General features: G+C 44.0%; 1 pseudogene; it reads left to right on the top strand.

Annotated features, from left to right (window-relative positions):
• The first annotated feature begins 2,871 nt into the window (after positions 1-2,871).
• On the top strand, positions 2,872-3,309 carry LOC109445819 (large ribosomal subunit protein uL24 pseudogene; annotated as a pseudogene).
• Positions 3,310-17,576: the final 14,267 nt, after the last annotated feature.

Below are 17,576 nucleotides of genomic sequence, written 5' to 3'. Positions count from 1 at the left end.
ATTTTAAGCTGGAGGCAAACGAGAATCAACAGATGCAGAAAGACACCTTCCAAGAGCTTCCCTGATGTAACTAAAAGCAGAGACTTCTGAGAAATGAGGACTGCCACAAATCCCCTCTCCCACGGAAGTGTCACGGTCATGAAGAAAACAAAGTGAGCAAGCAATGAGCTGGCTCTGCCCAAACACACCCTCCTCCATCAGTGCCCGCCCGGCCCCCGCCACCGCGTATTTGTACATTCCCACAGTCTACTGTCCTGGGAAGCCTAGACCCTTTGTTCTTTGTCTTATCACTTCTCCACACACTTATTGTTCTTTGCTAAGATGCTGTATAAGCCCAAATGCCAACCATCCCTTTGACTTACTCATCGCTGGGTTTCCCCTGCGTGTATACACGCTGCACGTTAATAAAATCTGTTTCTTTTTCTCTTGTTAGTATGTCAGTTTCCCTTGCAAGGCCTCAGCAGGGCCTCCTAGAAAGCCTAGGTGGGTAGAGGAAAAAGGTTTTATTTCTTCGCCTACATGTGTCACATGATGCGGAGAAAAACAAGGCATGGAAGGGAGATACGGCGTGTGGAGAAGGAGGGTGGTAATTTAAAATAGGAAAGTAGGCAAGGGGTGTTTCCAGTGAACATCTTTTCCTGTTACTTATAGCTGAGGGCATCCTGAGAACTACAGCAGTTGCCTAACAAGGCTTGATTGTCGTCTTCGGAGAGCTCGCACTTGGCAGTGAACACCGCTGAGGAACCAGAAGATGATACTACACATGTGAGCACGGGAAAATGCACAGACAGACGATTGCAGAAGTACACAGGCACGTCAGGCTGGTCCCAAGATCAGTCGGGTCACCGATGCCTTCTGTGCTGTGATTCCTTGCCTCCTGGAATGCTCTGACCCAAGCCAGGAAGTGACACAAAGCCCTCCACTCTATTCCCTAACGCGGCTGTTTCAAGACAAGACTCTTAATGAGACTTTACAAAGGTTTATTGGATCATAGAGAAATAGACACCGGAGATCAATAAGTCTAGACTCTGTGCTGTTCAACAAGACAGCCACTAGCCACATGTGGCTATTTAAATCCAAATTAATCAAAATTACAGAAAATGAAACACTCATGTCCTCATGCATAGTAGCTACATGTGCTTAATAGCCGCGTGTGGCCAGTGGGTATTGTATTGGACGGTGCAGGTGTAGGAAGATTCCAGCATTGCAGCAAGCATTCTGTCACTGTGCCAGCCTAGGTAATATGGCTCAAGCGATGCCACTCAAAATTGAATGTGTGTGTGAGTCACCCAGGGATCTTTTTAAAAAGCAGATGTGGATTCATTAGGTCTGGAGGTGGTGGCTAAGATTCTGCATTTCTAACAACCTCCCTTATACTGCTGATGTGGTTGGCTCACCAGCCACTCTTCATAGCAAGGACTTAGTGGTCAGGGCGAGTTCTCCAGGGCTTGTAGGAAATAGCTGGTGCCCCGGGGACATCTCCATTAACTCCTTCCACACACCCCCTGGGTCTTATTGCTCCCTTCAAGGTGGAAGACATATAGCATATTAATCCCATCGTCCCTTACTAGAGGTTCATAGCTTAGGGACCAGTGCACAAGCTAAAGACTCAGAATAGCTTTGTTAAATTCCTGGCTTTCGTTGTGTGAACTTCAGCAAGTCCCTTAACCTCTCTGTGCCTCCCACACAGGAGTTTCTATCACCAACATAAGGAAAATAATATTTTATAATGTGGTCTGAAAGTTCGTAAGTGCTTTGTGTTAGCTATTATAGGTATTAGTCAAATAGGTTTGGCTGCAAGGCATATTTTCTCATATATACATATATATACTTTGTACTGAGAACTAGGCAATACAGATATGATCAAGACACAGCTCCTGACCTTGAAGGACTCCCTGGTAGAATTGCAGATGTCTGGCGTTGGTATAGCTCTTTGGCAGTGACAGATTATGTACTTTGTTTAATAGATAAAACAGCTGTTTCATGATATTAGATGGTACATTTCTAAGAAAACCTATGCTTGTCTTTCGCCTTGCTGCTCGGTATTTCTGTTGACATTCTAGGACAACACTGCTTGTAGCTTACTAGTGAGATAAGGTACCTACATATGCAACCGGAAGCTATGTCCCTGGGCCCACTCTCTGCACAGAATCATATTCAAGGAAAGACAGTCCAGTCACAAACATTATTAAAAGCAAACTTATGTTTGTACTGGTTTCTCTTAAAGAGTGTCCCGGTAGATGCAATTTAGAACTCGAAGCAGTGTTTCTTAAAAATCTTTCTTCCCCCTGTCTCTCAATTCCCTTTCTCACTCTCATCTTCCTACCAAATCTTTACCTGAAATCAAGCCTGTGATTCTTTCCTGCCTTTTCCTCCCAGTGTCCCACTCAGGAAGCAAACGGAAACCGTGCCTCTCTGATCTGCTGGTCCCCTCTCTCATAAGCTGTTTCCTCTGACTTCCTCTTCCTTCTGTCTTGAGGTTCCCCGGCTGCACTTCCTTTCAGAAGGCCTGTGCTCCCAGCCTGCTTCGCGTCTTGCCACTTTCTGGGAGAGGAAGTGCGGCTCTAACTCTCACTGCTTCTGGGTAGAAATCTGTCCAGGTCTCAGATTACAAAGGGGAGTTCAGAAACTGTCCCTGAAAGAAAAAAATCCTTCCTCCGTAGAAAGGAGTTTAGAGGGTGCAGTGGACAGAATTCTAAGATGTCCTTAGGGTCCTCACCTCCTAGGGTACATGCCCTGCGTAATGTCCGGGACTGTAAGCATGCTGGATTTTACTCCTAAATTAGACTATGCTACATGCAGGCTGCCTTCAAAGAAGGGGGATCATTGCTCTTCTCTTCTGCACCCTTCGCTGAAGCGCCAGTGGTCAAAATGAAGTTCAACCCCTTTGCAACTTCTGACCAGGGTAAGACCCGTAAAAGCCATTTCCATGCACCTTCCCACATTCGCAGGAAGATTATGTCTTTTCCTCTTTCCAAAGAGCTGAGACAGAAGTACAATGTTCGATCCATGCCCATCCGAAAGGATGACAAACTTCAGGTTGTCCGAGGACACTACAAAGGGCAGCAAATTGGCAAAGTCGCCCAGGTTTACAGGAAGAAATACGTCATCTACATTGAACAAGTGCAGTGGGAGAAAGTTAATGGCACAACTGTTCCAGGGGGCAGTCACCTCAGCACGGTGGTGACCACGAGACCAAAGCTGGACGAAGACCGCAAACAGATCCTTGAGCCGAAAGCCAAATCTCACCAAGAAGGAAAGGAAAAGGGCGAATATAAGGAAGAAACAATTGAAAAGATGCAGGAATAAAGTAATCTGTCAGACAGCTTTCACTAAAAATTGTTAAAATGAAAAAAAGCAAGCAAGCAATAAGCAAGCAAGAAAGAAAGGGAGGTCACTGCTTTGCCAAGTGGCAGTATGGTAGCCAATAAGGTTTATCCAAGGTGCACTTCCTACTAATTGAAAACAAGGGAAGATCATTGAAGTGGAGCTTAACGTACTAAATGAGCACTTTAAACACAGAGGGTTTTCATGAATATGGCACTGGCAATAGCTACGGACTGACGTATTAGTCACTGGAACCAAATGTAGAATCCAAAAGTAGACCCTCATATATATGATAATTTAATATTTGACTAAAGTGATTTTACCAAATGAAAAAGGGTGGGTAATTTCACACATGGTGCTGACACTACTAGCTATCCAAATGGAAGAAAATAAAACTGGATCCTGCTCTTAAACCATTAAAAGAACCCTGTTAGATATATTACACAATAAGTGTAGTAGTAATAATTGTTTTAGGTATAAGAGACTGTGTACCATCTAAGGCAGGGGAAATCTTCATCAAGGTTGGAAACCCCAGAAGTTATTTAAAATATGTAGCTATATTTAAGCCTTTAAAATTAAAATCTTATGGCAATAAAACCCAAGAGAAGTTGGAAAAACTGGTTATATAATGATACTTCAGCGATTAATTTTTATAATTAAAAAATAAACTCTAAGAAGTGAATAAGAAAAGATAAGTAACCCAGAGGAAAAATGAGTAAAAAATATGAATAGCCAATTTAAATAAGTGCAAATAACCAAGAAACGTGGAAATGAGAAATTTCACAGTAATATGAAAATGCATATAAAGTAATAATACAATCACTTTTCACCAAATTGGAACAAAATTTAAAACCCTTATACTTAATTGTAAGTAGGAATGTGGAGAGATACATACTTTCACACATTGCTGATATAATAGGATTGCTATAATCATTTTAGAAACAAGTCATTGAGTAACTATTAAAATTAGTATACAGGCACATCTCAGAGATTCTGCAGGTTCTATTCCAGATCACTGCAGTAAAGCGAATATCACAGTAAAGCGAGTCACATGAATTTTTTGGCATCGCAGTGAATATAAAAGTGATGTTTACAGTATACGTTAGTCTAATTAGTGTGTAATAGCATTATGTCTAAAAAACAATGTATCTACCTTAAGAATACTTTATTGCTAAAAACAATGCTAACCATCATATGAGTTTTTAGTGAGTCATCATCGTTTGCTAGTGGAGGATGTTACCTTCAATTTGCAAAAAAAAAAAAAAAGAGCCTATCCGGAGAAATCCAAAACTCCAATTCAAAAGTCTTTATGCACTCCTACGTTTATTGCAGCACTATACACAATAGCCAAGACCTGGAAACAACCGAAATGCCCATCAGTAGATGACTGGATTAAGAAACTGTGGTACATTTATACAATGGAGTATTACGCAGCCATAAAGAAGAAAGAAATCTTACCATTTGCCACAACATGGATGGACCTGGAGAACATTATGTTAAGTGAAATAAGTCAGAAAGAGAAAGACAAATACCATATGATCTCACTTATATGCGGAATCTAAAGAAAAGAATAAGTGAATGAACTAATCAGAGACAGTTTTGGAAACATGGAGGAAAAACAGAGGGTTGCTAGATGGGCGGGGGGGGTGGGGATAAGGGGAAGGTGAGAGGTTTTTAGAACGTACAGAGGGATAGTGGATGGGGGGAGGGGGGTTCACACAGTGTGAGGGATATAAATGATAAACGTCTAAGTTTTGCTTTGTCTTGTGCACCTGAAACTAATAAAAAAATAAAAATAAAAAAAAGAGAATCAACACAAACCTTGAAAACGTTACGCTAAGTGAAAGAAGCCAGTCACAAAAGACCACATATTGTATGATTCCATTTATATGAAATGTCCAGAATAGGTACATCTGTGGAGACAGGAAGTAGCTTATTGGTTGCTTAGGGCTTGGGCGAAGGGGGATGGGGGCAAGTTAAGGGGAAAAAGGGAGTAATTGCTAATGGGTCAGGGTTTTTTGGGAGAGTTGATGAAATGTGCTAAAATTGATGGGGGTGATGGTACACAACTCTGTGAATAAATTAAAAACCATTTAATTGCAGACTTTAAAAAAAAAAAGAGCAATATCTTCAAAGCACAATAAAATGAGGTGTGCCTGAATACACATATAATTTGTAAGTTTCAAATTGTAATTGTAATCTTTTGTATAATGTATAATATGCATTTGTTTATATTTATAATGTGCATTATTTACAAAATACACCACATGGCAAAGCAAACCAAACAAACAAAAGCAGAGGGTTTTCTCTTATCAGTCACTGAGGAAGAGGTGAGAGAGATGTATGCCAGCTGGCCTGGAAGAAACAACAATGGGGACCATGTGGCAAAAAACGTGGGTGATCTCTAGGAGCTAAAAGAAATCCTTGACAAGGAAATGGGGACTGCAGTCCTACAACCGTAAGGAACTGATTTTGACCAACAACTTCAATGAATTTGGAAGTGGATTCTTTCCCTAGAGTATTGACAAAGGAACAAAGCCTGCTGACACCTTGATTTCAGCCTGGTGAGACCCTGGAAAGAGACACCAGCCCTGCGATCCATGGCTGGGCATCGGACCTGGAGAACTGTGAGCTCGGAAGTGCATATTGTTTTAAACCTCTAAGTTTGTGGTAATTTCTCACTTAGCAAACTAACCTTGGAAACTGACGCAGAGGGAGAATGAGGACAGATAAGAAAGCTCACACATGAATCATTTTTGTTTCTGTTCTGGATAAAATATTACGGGTCATACAGTGCAAAGGCTAAGGGCTGAATGGAGCACTGATGCTAAGTGCCGCCCGAGGCCGGTTGAGGGGACCTGTGGCCTGTGGCAGTAAGAAATGCCCCGTAGGGAGGAGGAGCAGGGACCGGGGGTAGATGGTAGGATTTGGTAGCAGGAGAGAACAGGGGAAGCCCGGAGAGGGGGTGATCTAAGGAAAAGCGTGTGGGCAGGAATATGCATGCTGTGGTACCAGAAGAGTGAGGAGGCTGCTCCAATCCATGCCTGTCTCCCCCTCCTGTGCTGCAGCTGTTCCAAACCACTTCCTGAACAGGTCATTCACTTTCACACCTCCAGGAATGTGTACGTGCCCCTTCTTCTGCCTGTAACTCACCCTCTCCCTTCCCCACTTGTCTTTCAAGAGCCAACCCAAGGCTCCTCCCCTGTGCACACAACCCCTCCCTGCAGCTTCCCAGTCTCAGGCAAGTTCACCCCAAGCCCAAGGTCTCATGGCTCCTACATGGAAGTGGGGACACCAACAGCCTTGCTTGTTCTACGCTTCCACATTCAGAGAAGGAAAGAAACTCTTTGCTAGGTCAACAATCAACTTCAAATTCAATGCTTTTGCCTAATCCTCATTTCCAGAAGGCGGGTTTTCTTAAAGTGGGGCACACTCGTAACCTGCCCGGCTGACAGCCCCAGTTGTGTGGGAGCCTGTGGCTGTGGAATTCTAAAGCAGCTGGAGCTGTTAGCGCCCGAGGCCCCCCCAGTGAGAACCCGCGGGCTCTGGGCTCTTCCCACAGGATCCTTGATCATGTTCCCATTTCCTCCTCCAGAAGCGTGGGGCTAAAATAAACCCAGAGGCTGAGGAAGGGGTGAGTCAGAGCTCTGAGAGTGGAGCAATCACTGCACTCGCTGCTCTGTGTAAGAAACATCCCCCCTGAGACCGAGCTGTTTATGCCAAAGCTGTAAACCTGAAAAATGAGCTCTCCTAAGACAGGTTGGCAGCCGGCTCCCCTTCCTGGAGGTGGCATGATGGTGGAGCCTCTCTGTGTCAGTATAAAAGGAGAGGCACACATCCGTCTGTGCCGGGGAAGCCTGGTGACAGAGGAGGAGGAGCCTGGGCTGGAAGCCAGGTGACAGGACGTTCAGTCCCAGCTTCACTGCTTACCAGATTTGTCAGATCAGGTGATATCCCTCACCCCTCTGGGTCTCTTTTTTCTCAACTGCAAAATGAGAATTGTAAACCCAGATGATTTTCAAGTTTCCCTCTGGGCCTGGCATTCTTTCTGTTTATCTGAGCAGCTCCCTAAGTGCCAGGTCTCCAAACGCACTCTCACCCTGGCCAGTGTGGAAGGTTAAAGATGGAAAAAGGAACGTCAAATGGCCTGTGGCTGCTGTTGCTCGGGTGAACCAGGCTCGATCAGCCGGCACCCGCTGGTTAGGCACCTGTGCTGTGCTGGGCATCCGGGAAATGGCTGGAGATACAGATGTGACAGAGACAGGGTTCCTTCAACAACTCACAGTCCAACAGATGAGGATATGGACAGAAGATGTGAACAATAAGAGGGTGATCGGCAACCCCAACTCCTTTGCTGAACCCTGATTGAATGACACATGCAAACAGCTCAGAAAGAGGAATAGTCCACAACCGTCCGTGTGGAAGTGGGTTTCAGCTAGGAATTCAGTCCTCACATTAGATTTTCCCACCTCGGTCCAAAGTTTTATTGAGAAAGAGGTCAGTAGGAAATGACCAGAGAGGCCAAAATTCATTTTCTTCCAGTGACCCAACATTTTAACATCCATGTAGTTTTCTCCAGACAGAAAGAACAATTCACATTGCTTATCATCTCAAAATCTCCCCATAATTGAGAGAAAAATAATTCACACATAGTGATGGGGGCCACTCAACTGAGAAAACTTCCAATGCCAAGAGTAAGGGGCTGAACAATCCCTAAGAGTTAAGATTCTAGTCGTATTTTGCTTTTCATCTCATGTATTTACCACAGCCAGCATTTCCAATACGTCTTTCAATCATTTCAAAACATTTGTTTATGATGTGGCGTTTTAAACCACGTTTATAACAAATCTTAACATTTAATTACGTATTTTAACATTCTCAAATATCATGAGGCTTCATTTAATTTTATGATTTTCTCATTAATGAGATTTTTGCCTCCAACTTTGTTTTGAAGTTTAAAAAGCAAAATAAGTAAAAAAAATAAATAAATAAGATAGCATATATATAAAAGGTGAATAAAACATATCTACAGAAGGCTGAATTAAAATACTTAAAAATAAATGTGTGCATATATGTGTATATGTGTATATATACATATATACATATATGTGTGTGTGTGTGTGTGTGTATATATATATATATATATATATAATTATAAAGCAAACGTATATAATCATCAATCAGGTTATATGGTCCAATAGAGTCCCCTCTTTTTCATCTAAACTCATCTAAATCACATGCTTGTCACTTGTAACTATGGCCGTAATACAACACATGAAACACCTAGGGTGGTACCTGGTACACAGTTGGTGCTCACTGGGTACTTATCCTAATTGTGATTCAGTTATTCACTCAACAAACATGTACAAGTGTGTATCACGTTCCAGCTTTGTATCAAGCACTGGAGAAAGAAAGATGTGTGGATCATGGTGTCCATCCCAGGACCGAGAAGGAGACAACATGCAAACAGATGAAATGGAAACCGATTACGCGCCATGCTGACGGAGAGCCCTGCCCAGTGCTTCCGGGGCACAGAGGGATCCGGCTAAAGAAGAAGGCGTTTGCCAGTCAGCATGGTGGGAGGAAGCTGGTTTTTCTCCCACTACAGAGAACAGCCTGAGGGGAGCACTGTTTTAAGTCAGCTCCCTAATACAGCCAGCGAGAGGGATGAGGGAATGTCCATCTCTTTGGTCATTGCCACCTTCGGCAACCTGGTTAATTAATGGATTCACCAAACATTGATTCACTTACTGAGCTCCGACAAAGTATCAAGCACAGTGTTTTGTCCTTTCACAGGAGCTATCTCAGGGACTCTCTACCACAAAATGTGTGTGAGAATTCCCCTTTTATAAGTGAGAGTGTTGATGCTCAGAGGAGGGAATGACTCGCCCAAGGCCACACAATTGCTGTTGACTTCCCAATGTCCACACAACCTCTGCAGGGGCCAGGGCTTCATGGGTCTGAGCTAATCATGGAAACTATCCCAGTTCCCAGTGGGAGAACCCAGGCCTAAGCCAATGAGTGTAGAGCGTTCTAGTGGCCATGCATCAGCTCGGAAATGAGCATCAATTTGAATCAAAAATGTGCCAGGGAAAATTTTCTGTGGCTTCTGCAAATACTGTTCTCACTCTCCAGAGAAAGCCTCAGCGGGAGACAATCTCATCCTTTGACACTGTCATGAATGGATCTGACATTTTGGGGTGCTTCCGCCATCTCGCTGTCAGCCAGAGGATGCCCCTGGTGCAGGCGGCAGGCGTGACCAGGAGAATCACAGAGACCGCTGGCCTCAGCCAATCCTGAAGCTTCCAGCTATGTGGGCCAGTGAATGCCCTTAGTGTTCCAACCAGTCTGAGTACGGATCTCTACACAGCCAGGAGGTCAGGGAGCTGGACTCCAAGTCTAAGTCCAAACTAGGTGACTCCCAATCTGTGCCTTCCTACAGCCCTGGCTGCAGACATGACTCTTCTACCCAAGTTGTTTACCATCTGGCAGGAGGCGTTTGGCATTCTGCTCTCGTGGCAGATTTGATCATCAGTCACAATGCCAAAGCGATGGTGGTTTGAGTCATTGTTTATCTGTTGCTCTAATTCTTCCATAATAAATATGCATTGCTTAGATAATAGAAACAACAAAGGGGAAAATTCCATGTGAGGCAAAGATAAGCAAAAAGCTCTGCTGAAAAAGAAAGCTTACATAAAGATAAAGCTGCATGATGGCATGTGTTTAAGAAATGCTAAACTGGACCCTGCCAAAGATAAAGCAAAGCACCGCGCCTTTTATCACACACTCGGCACCGGTTTCCTTTGAGACGTGGTTATTAATTAGGAGGCGCTGGGTGTAGCTATTATCAAACTTCCTTGATTTCTTCCCCTCCAACAGAGGACCTTACATAGACACTCCTTCCTCAAGACAGCTTCTGAGGGCAATAGGTCCAACTACAAGAGGCTCTAGAACCTTAATGAGAGGTCCTACAAAGTCATGTAATTCTCAAGACCGAGAAAGCGAGAGAGGACGCCTGTCTTCCACTGGACATTTGGTTTAATGCTGTGTTTTAATGTGGATTTCTCCACCTCCTTTGCTCAACTGTGAGATCTTCAGGAACAAGGCAGCTCTCTCTCCATGCCAAAGAGAGCCCCTGACACCCAGGGGTAGTAGGCTCAATGTTTGTGAGGATGTACCATAGAGACAGAGAGTGAGAGCCTGGTGTTGAAACCATAGAGAGGACAGCATTCGGAGGGGGTAGAGGACCCTGCCCAGCTGCCAATCAGCACCAGCTGCAAGAGGGGAGGAGTCATTTCCGGAAAAGGAAAACCATAGGAGTGAAGGTTTATGGAGAAACAAATGGAGTTTTTCTGTTGTGGGGTCCTAGTACAGACTGTTTTAAGGCCTTCATTAACTTCAGGCTGTCTGCTTTCGGTTCCTCACCTCAAGCATATTAAAATGCTCCATGTCCCACTTTAAATGGAATTTATAGACAATACATTATAAAGTTATAAAAGATTTTGTAAAGTTATAAAAGTTAATACGGTGCATTTTATCGACACCTTAAGTGAAACATTTACTAATTGTCACTGCCTTCCTTTTTCAGAGCCAATAATTTTGCGTTTGAGACCTTAAAGATTTCCCTAGGTCCTTCAAAAGCTTGTAGGCCCCAGAGACTGTTACCGTGGCACCTAGTAGATAAAACAGGCCTAGCAGGTAAGGACAGGCATCCTTCGGCAGCGTTGGTAGGCAAGAAACATACTCATTCATCTCCGTGTTTCTCAGTGCGCGGCAAACAGTGGGCACTCGGTGATGGAGAGCAAATGCATGCTCAGATAGCAGGCGAGGCTGGACCCACGTCAGGGTTGGTCTTTCAGGCACACCAGGTGGAGGTTAAAGCCAAAAGCTGCGGGCAGAGGGAAGCCATCCTACCTGGGAGTCTCACGCGTTTTTGCAATTCCATTTTTCTGGGTATAGGGCCGTGGCCACAGAGCGAACTTAAAGAAAATACTCTCCATGTGGCAGGTATGGTGCTGGTCCCTTTTACATAGAATGATTTCAGTGAAATCACAAACAACCCTGTGCGTAGATAGCACTTGAATTGTATTTTACAGATCGGGAAACTGAAGCTAGAAGGTAAAACACGCGGAGAAAGTCACGGAGCTGAGGAGGAACTCAGAGTTTTGTCAGACACGGAGGACCCACCCTTCCCTAGAGAGTTTTCAAGGCAGTGGGTGAACGCTGGGTGGCGGAGGGCTGAGGTAGAGGGGGCAAGAACCCTTTGGAGCCGATTTCTGGAATCCTGGTTTTGGGGATCCCTTGTCTCCTTGACAGATTTCCTTTCTACTTTCCTGCAAGTGCCCTGCAAAGCCTCTGGCTCCTTAGACCTGACCTCGGCTCTCCTTTCGTTGCTAAGGACTCATCATCTCACTGCGCTTTGCCAAGAGCATCAATAAAACAGCTCCTGTAATTGTAGCCACACAAAGGCAAGCAAGGAATTTACTCTGATTTTTTTTTTTTAAAGATTTTATTGGGGAAGGGGAACAGGACTTCATTGGGGAACAGTGTGCACTTCCAGGACTTTTTTCCAAGTCAAATTGTCCTTTCAATCTTAGTTGTGGAGGGTGCTGTTCAGCTTCAAGTTGTTGTTCTTTCAGTCTTAGTTGTGGAGGGCGCAGCTCAGCTCCAGGTCCAGTTGCTGTTACTAGTTGCAGGGGGCACAGCCCACCATCCCTTGCGGGAGTCGAACCAACTGAGCCATTCGGGAGCTCAGCGGCAGCTCAGCGGCAACTCAGCTCAAGGTGCTGTGTTCAATCTTAGTTGCAGGGGTCGGTGTCCACCATCCCTTGCGGGACTTGAGGAATTGAACCAGCAACCTTGTGGTTGTTGAGAGCCCACTGGCCCATGTGGGAATCGAACCGGCAGCCTTTGGAGTTAGGAGCATGGAGCTCTAACCGCCTGAGCCACCGGGCTAGCCCTGAATTTACTCTGGTTTGACAAACAGAAACCCACGGTCCAGCTGGAGCCCAATTCGTGACCTTCCCAGCCCTAAGGGCATAGGCTAAGATTGCTTTTCTCCCATTTATTGGATTAATTTCAGCCTCATAGACAATCCCTCCCTCCAGCTGCATTTACCTGCTGTTGTTTCTAACCTCAAAAAACGTCATGACAACAAAGTTCAGAGGAAAGATCACAGTGTCGAGTCAGACAGATACCAGCTTGCATCCCAACTCTGCCACTTGCTAAAACGCTGATTTTGAGCAGGTCATTTGAGGTCAGCTTCCTCATCTGGGGAGGGTTGGGGATGAACTAAATGATGCAATGGAAAACTTACAAATGCACTAAATTACCTGGGAGTTGCTAACTATTGTCACCCCAATAAACTTTAATTAAAAAAAATAAATTACCTGGGAATTCATGTGCTTTTGGAGGAAGACTGAGGCAGAGAAGCAAGAAACATGCCTTTCTTTTCTCCTAAGGATGAGGGTGGAAGACAAGACAGGGAACACACAGTGTGAAGCCTGGGGACAAATGCAGTACAATAGAGCTGGCTGGTAGACTATGCGGAAGGGATTTGGGGGATAAATTACGGCTGGAGAGCTCAGGTGAATCCAGAGAGTTCACAGCCACGTAAAGACTTATAATATAAGTGAAGAGCCACTGAAGGGTTGGTTTTAAGCAAGGGAGTATCATGACTTATTCCTATACTTCACTTTGCCTGGATAAAGAACAGATTACAGAGTGTGAAAGCCATCCAGTCAGGAGGCTGGTGAACTTGTCCACCTGATGGAGTGCTAGGTTTGACTAGGGAGATGGACGTGGGTAGGGAGAAGGTCGATGTCATTTGCTCGTTCTGTGGCTTTGGGTAGGTTCCTTAACCTCTGTAAGCCTTAGGGTTTTTTCTATCATTTAGGGAGGATAGTAATTGTATCACGTTCTGCGCACTGGTAAGATGAAAGTCGTAGTTCTGGAAATAGTACAGAAGCACTCAGGGGACGCTGCTGTAATGAATGAAGCAAAGAACTCCAGTTCTTCCTCACACCCAGCCTACTAAATATGATGGCTGAATGGACAGTGAGTACAAGAAAAAGGCCCTTTTCAAAAATGAACTCCAGGTTAAAAGATACAGATGGCCTTGGTGAGGGGGAAAGTAGAGAGGGGGGAGAGTTATCGTCTAAGGAGCTCCATGTGTCTGCCTGGTCAGCTCTCCTGGAGTTAGGACACAAAGAGCATGTGTCCGAAAGGTGAGAGGAGGGCTGGGCAGGCTGGAACCATTTTGAGGAGGGTCAGGAAGCAAAGCCTGAAAGCCTGCCCAGGTTGGCAGCAAGACTACTTTATTCTGGTACAAGAAGCCCACAGAAAAGGATTACCTGTAACCTCTGTCCTCTTTGCATCTGTCCTCCCTGCCAGGAAAACTAATCATTGAGTCAGGACGGTAAGAGCTAAAATCAGTTAGAGAAAAAAAACACACCAAAGTGTAACAAAGATGGAAAGGTGCTGAGAGAGTGTCTTTCTACATTAAAGACACTCAAGTTTCATCGCTCAGACAAATGGCATGAGAGGATTCACGTCAAAATGGGAATATTTTTACCCATTTTGTGCTGATTTTAAAGGAAGGCATGCTCATTATAAAACCTCCAAACTATCTATAGGGACTATTTTGAGCCCTAACTGTGTGGCAGGAACTTGGCATAGAGCTGTATATGTCTTGATGTCACTTAGTTATCATGTGTCCCAAACTTATTGTGTAGGAAGTATTATTTGCCCATTTTACAGCTGATGAAACTGAGACCGAGAGAAGATAAGTGACTTGACCAGAGACACACAGCTAGTTCTATGACTTGCTAGTTCGGGAAAACTACTTACCCTCCCTAAACTTCGATTTTCTTCAGTTGTTTAGGGAGAATAATAACCAAGCTGTGGGCTCAGGCACTGGAGCTGGACTCTGGTTCAAAAAACAAACAAACAAACAAAACAAATGAAAAACTGTTTCTCCAAATTACCAACTCTATGTCTTTGGGAAAATTGCATAACCATGTGCATCAGTGCCTCTTCTGTAGCATGGGGATATTCATTGTACCTGCAGGGCTTGGGAGGATACAATTAGCTAATACCTGTAACAGGCTTAGACTGTACCTGGTGTAATTATTGGGATTAGTAGTAGTATTCCATGCTGTTTTGCTAGGACCATGTCACTTACTCCGACAAGGTTCATAGCGGGAAAAGAATGGCTTTTCAAGGGCAGGCAGGTCTGGTCTGAGGATTAGAGGAGCCAACACCCGTGAAACACTCGGCAGAGTGCCTGGGAAATAGTAAATGCTTATGTCTACGCTTAGCTATTATTTATAAATTCCAGAGCATAAGCTCTTAACTGCCCTTTGTTCGTTCTTCACACTATGTTACTGTGCATAAAAATCTCATCATCCGGGGGGGAGGTTATTAAGCTTCGTGTGTATCCTTCCACACTTGTCAAACAACCACATAAACTTGTTTCTGGGTCATTTTCACTTTTAAACTATGGGTTAAATATATTGGGTGTGAATTCTGGCTTTGGCACCTACTAGTAACTGCATGATTTTAGGAATCCTACCGAACTTGCCTAAACCTTAGTTCTGTCATCTGCAAAATGGGGATAATAATATCCACCTCATACACTGATGGTGAGGACCACAGATGGGCTGGCTTGGCCCCTCAGAGTAAGGGATGTGGGACAATTGACACATACCCTACCCTTGGTCACAGATATTATAAATACTTTTCTCAGGCTATCCCCTCTTTTTTAACACGTAAGGGTTCGAAGGGACCTTCATTTGTTTATTTGAACAGCTTGAGGGATCTTGGAGGTACTGAGACTGGATTCCTGGGGAATCCAGGGAAATGTTTCCATTTTCAAATAGAGGAGGGAAAATGGAAGTCATGAACTAGAGTCCATGAGCTTGATGGAAATTCTGGGCGAGTTTCTAGGTAATAATGCCAAGAAGATGGTACACGAGGACGTGGCAAATAAAATAGTGATTGCAAAGAGGTACCAGAGGTTTGAGATCAAATCATACCAAACTCACCTTATTTGTTGGTTTATCAATGAACTACTGAGGGGATTGCTAGAGACATAGGGCATACAGATTTTAGTGTGCCATGTACCAGAATCTTGATATGTCTTTGAGAACAAAAGACAAAATACTGGACAAATTACTGCTGAATGGAATCAAAACTGAATGGCTGTGTCCTGAGAATGCCGACCGATGGATCAGTGGCCCACCTGGAAAAATGGTCTCTGTTGAGGAGTTCTGGCTGTGGCCTTGTCCAGTTCAACATTTTTATCCATGTTTCATATGAGAGCTTTGATGGCCTTCTAATCAAATCTGAGAGTACACCAAGGCTGAGAGGAAAAACAAATGGATTGTGTAATAGAATCAAGATTCACAAAACTATCAATAGCCTGGCATGAAGGGGAAAAAAATAACAAATTGAATTGTGCTAGAAATAAATCGAAAACATTGCTTCTAGACCTCCAAACACTGTGGTGAGGGTAAGTGAGAAGGATGGCTTAATAGCAGACTCTTGGGGGGAAAAAGACTAAGGTCTTGTCTTCTCTGTAAACAAGCTTAGGCTGTTGGATCATATTGAACTGTCAAAATAATGAAATGACACTTCGGGTTGCATTTATAGCATTTTTTATAGAATACTGCCAGGCACACAGAATACGCTCAGAAGATAGTATTTAAAATAAAGTATGATTTAATGTTTTTCCTGGAACGCTAGATTGAGTCTTTCATGCATTCATTTAGCAAATATTTTTGGAGAACTAGAGACAGGCCCTGGTTTAGTGCTTGGTACCCATCAGTGAACACAAGTCACCCGGGGGGACTGAAACATTTCGTGAGGGTCCCATATGTACCAGGCACCGTGTTGAAGCTGAATATAGTTCCTGCCTTCAAATTTGTGCTAAATAAACAGATATGAACAGATAATCGTAACTCAGAAATGTTACATGCCTTTACAGCTCTAGAAAGACGAGTGGTTCTGAGAAGGGCACAATTCATTCATTGTAGAAGAGTGTCTGGGCGGGTGGTAGTACGTGGGAACTGGTGGGTTGTTTTCGGATGTGTGTGAAGAATAAATATTTGCTCATTCTTGGTTTCCACCTTACAAATGTGTCCTGAGTAAGGCAACTAGAATTGTGGGTAAACCTGAAACCTGGATCATAGACGGTAATAGAGGGGGCACTTGGGGTTTATTTTTTAGCCTGGAGATGAGAAACCTGAGAGGTAGAGAATCTGGGAAGTGTTGTTACATAAAATGAAGAAAGGGCTCATGTAACAGATGGCTTTAGGATACAGCGGGACATTTCAGGGAGGTCCACACAAGGAGGATATATTTGTGAAGTAAGGGATTGCTTCTCATTTGGGGCATTCAGGCAGAAGCTGGAGAGTACCCTTTCAACACGTGATAATTGACTCCCTGGTTTGCGTTTTAGACTGAATGACCTCGGAGGTCAGGCAGGTTTAGCCCTGAAATGCTCCTATTTTATGAACTTCCACGTGTTGCATTTAAAAATCTTTTATCATGCATTGCTATTTTGTTCTATGTGTGTAAATCATTGCTTACTAATTATGGACGCCTTAGAGCTAGAGAAAAAGGGCTGGATGGTGTATTGGAAAAATTATGGATTTGAAATGTGTTCCAATACCAAAAAGCTGTGTTCATTCGGGGTAAGCGCTTCACACTCTCTGCCAATCCACTTCCACATCTATAAAATGAACATAATAAAACTTACTCTGTTGTGTTGCTGTAAGGATGAGCTGCACTGTGTGAGTAAAGCATCTTGAACAGAGTGTCATAAGAAATGGATGCACATTGGACGGTCATTATATTCCTTCCATTCTTATACATTACATTCTCATGCTGTCCCTTGGTGCTTGGGCCTGAGGAAGGCACAGTTCAGGCTGACGCCAAAGACACCTTGTTAGGTGCAGGCAAATGCTCGGTGACATACTGCGGCCCACAGGTTGGGGAATCAATGGTCACTGATTCTTTCCCCAAAGGGAGTAGGGTTTTGCTCTGTATTCTGGTTTTGGTTTTTAGAGCTCTCTCTGCTCCTTGTTCCTTCTCCTGCGCCTAACGGTTCTTGGCTGGAGGTCCTAAAGCTGCTGTGTGCATATCAGTGGGTTCTGAGCACCCTCTAGAGATAACAGAGGGATCTGTCCTAAGGGAGAGAAGCTAGCTTTTTCTCTTCAGGCAGTTGCTAGCACAAGTGAAATGTGCCA

The sequence above is a fragment of the Rhinolophus sinicus genome, chromosome 1 (assembly GCF_057876585.1).
Source record: "Rhinolophus sinicus isolate RSI-liver-muscle chromosome 1, RSI-T2T, whole genome shotgun sequence".
Lineage (NCBI taxonomy): Eukaryota > Metazoa > Chordata > Mammalia > Chiroptera > Rhinolophidae > Rhinolophus > Rhinolophus sinicus.
This window is presented reverse-complemented; position numbering and strand designations above follow the sequence as displayed.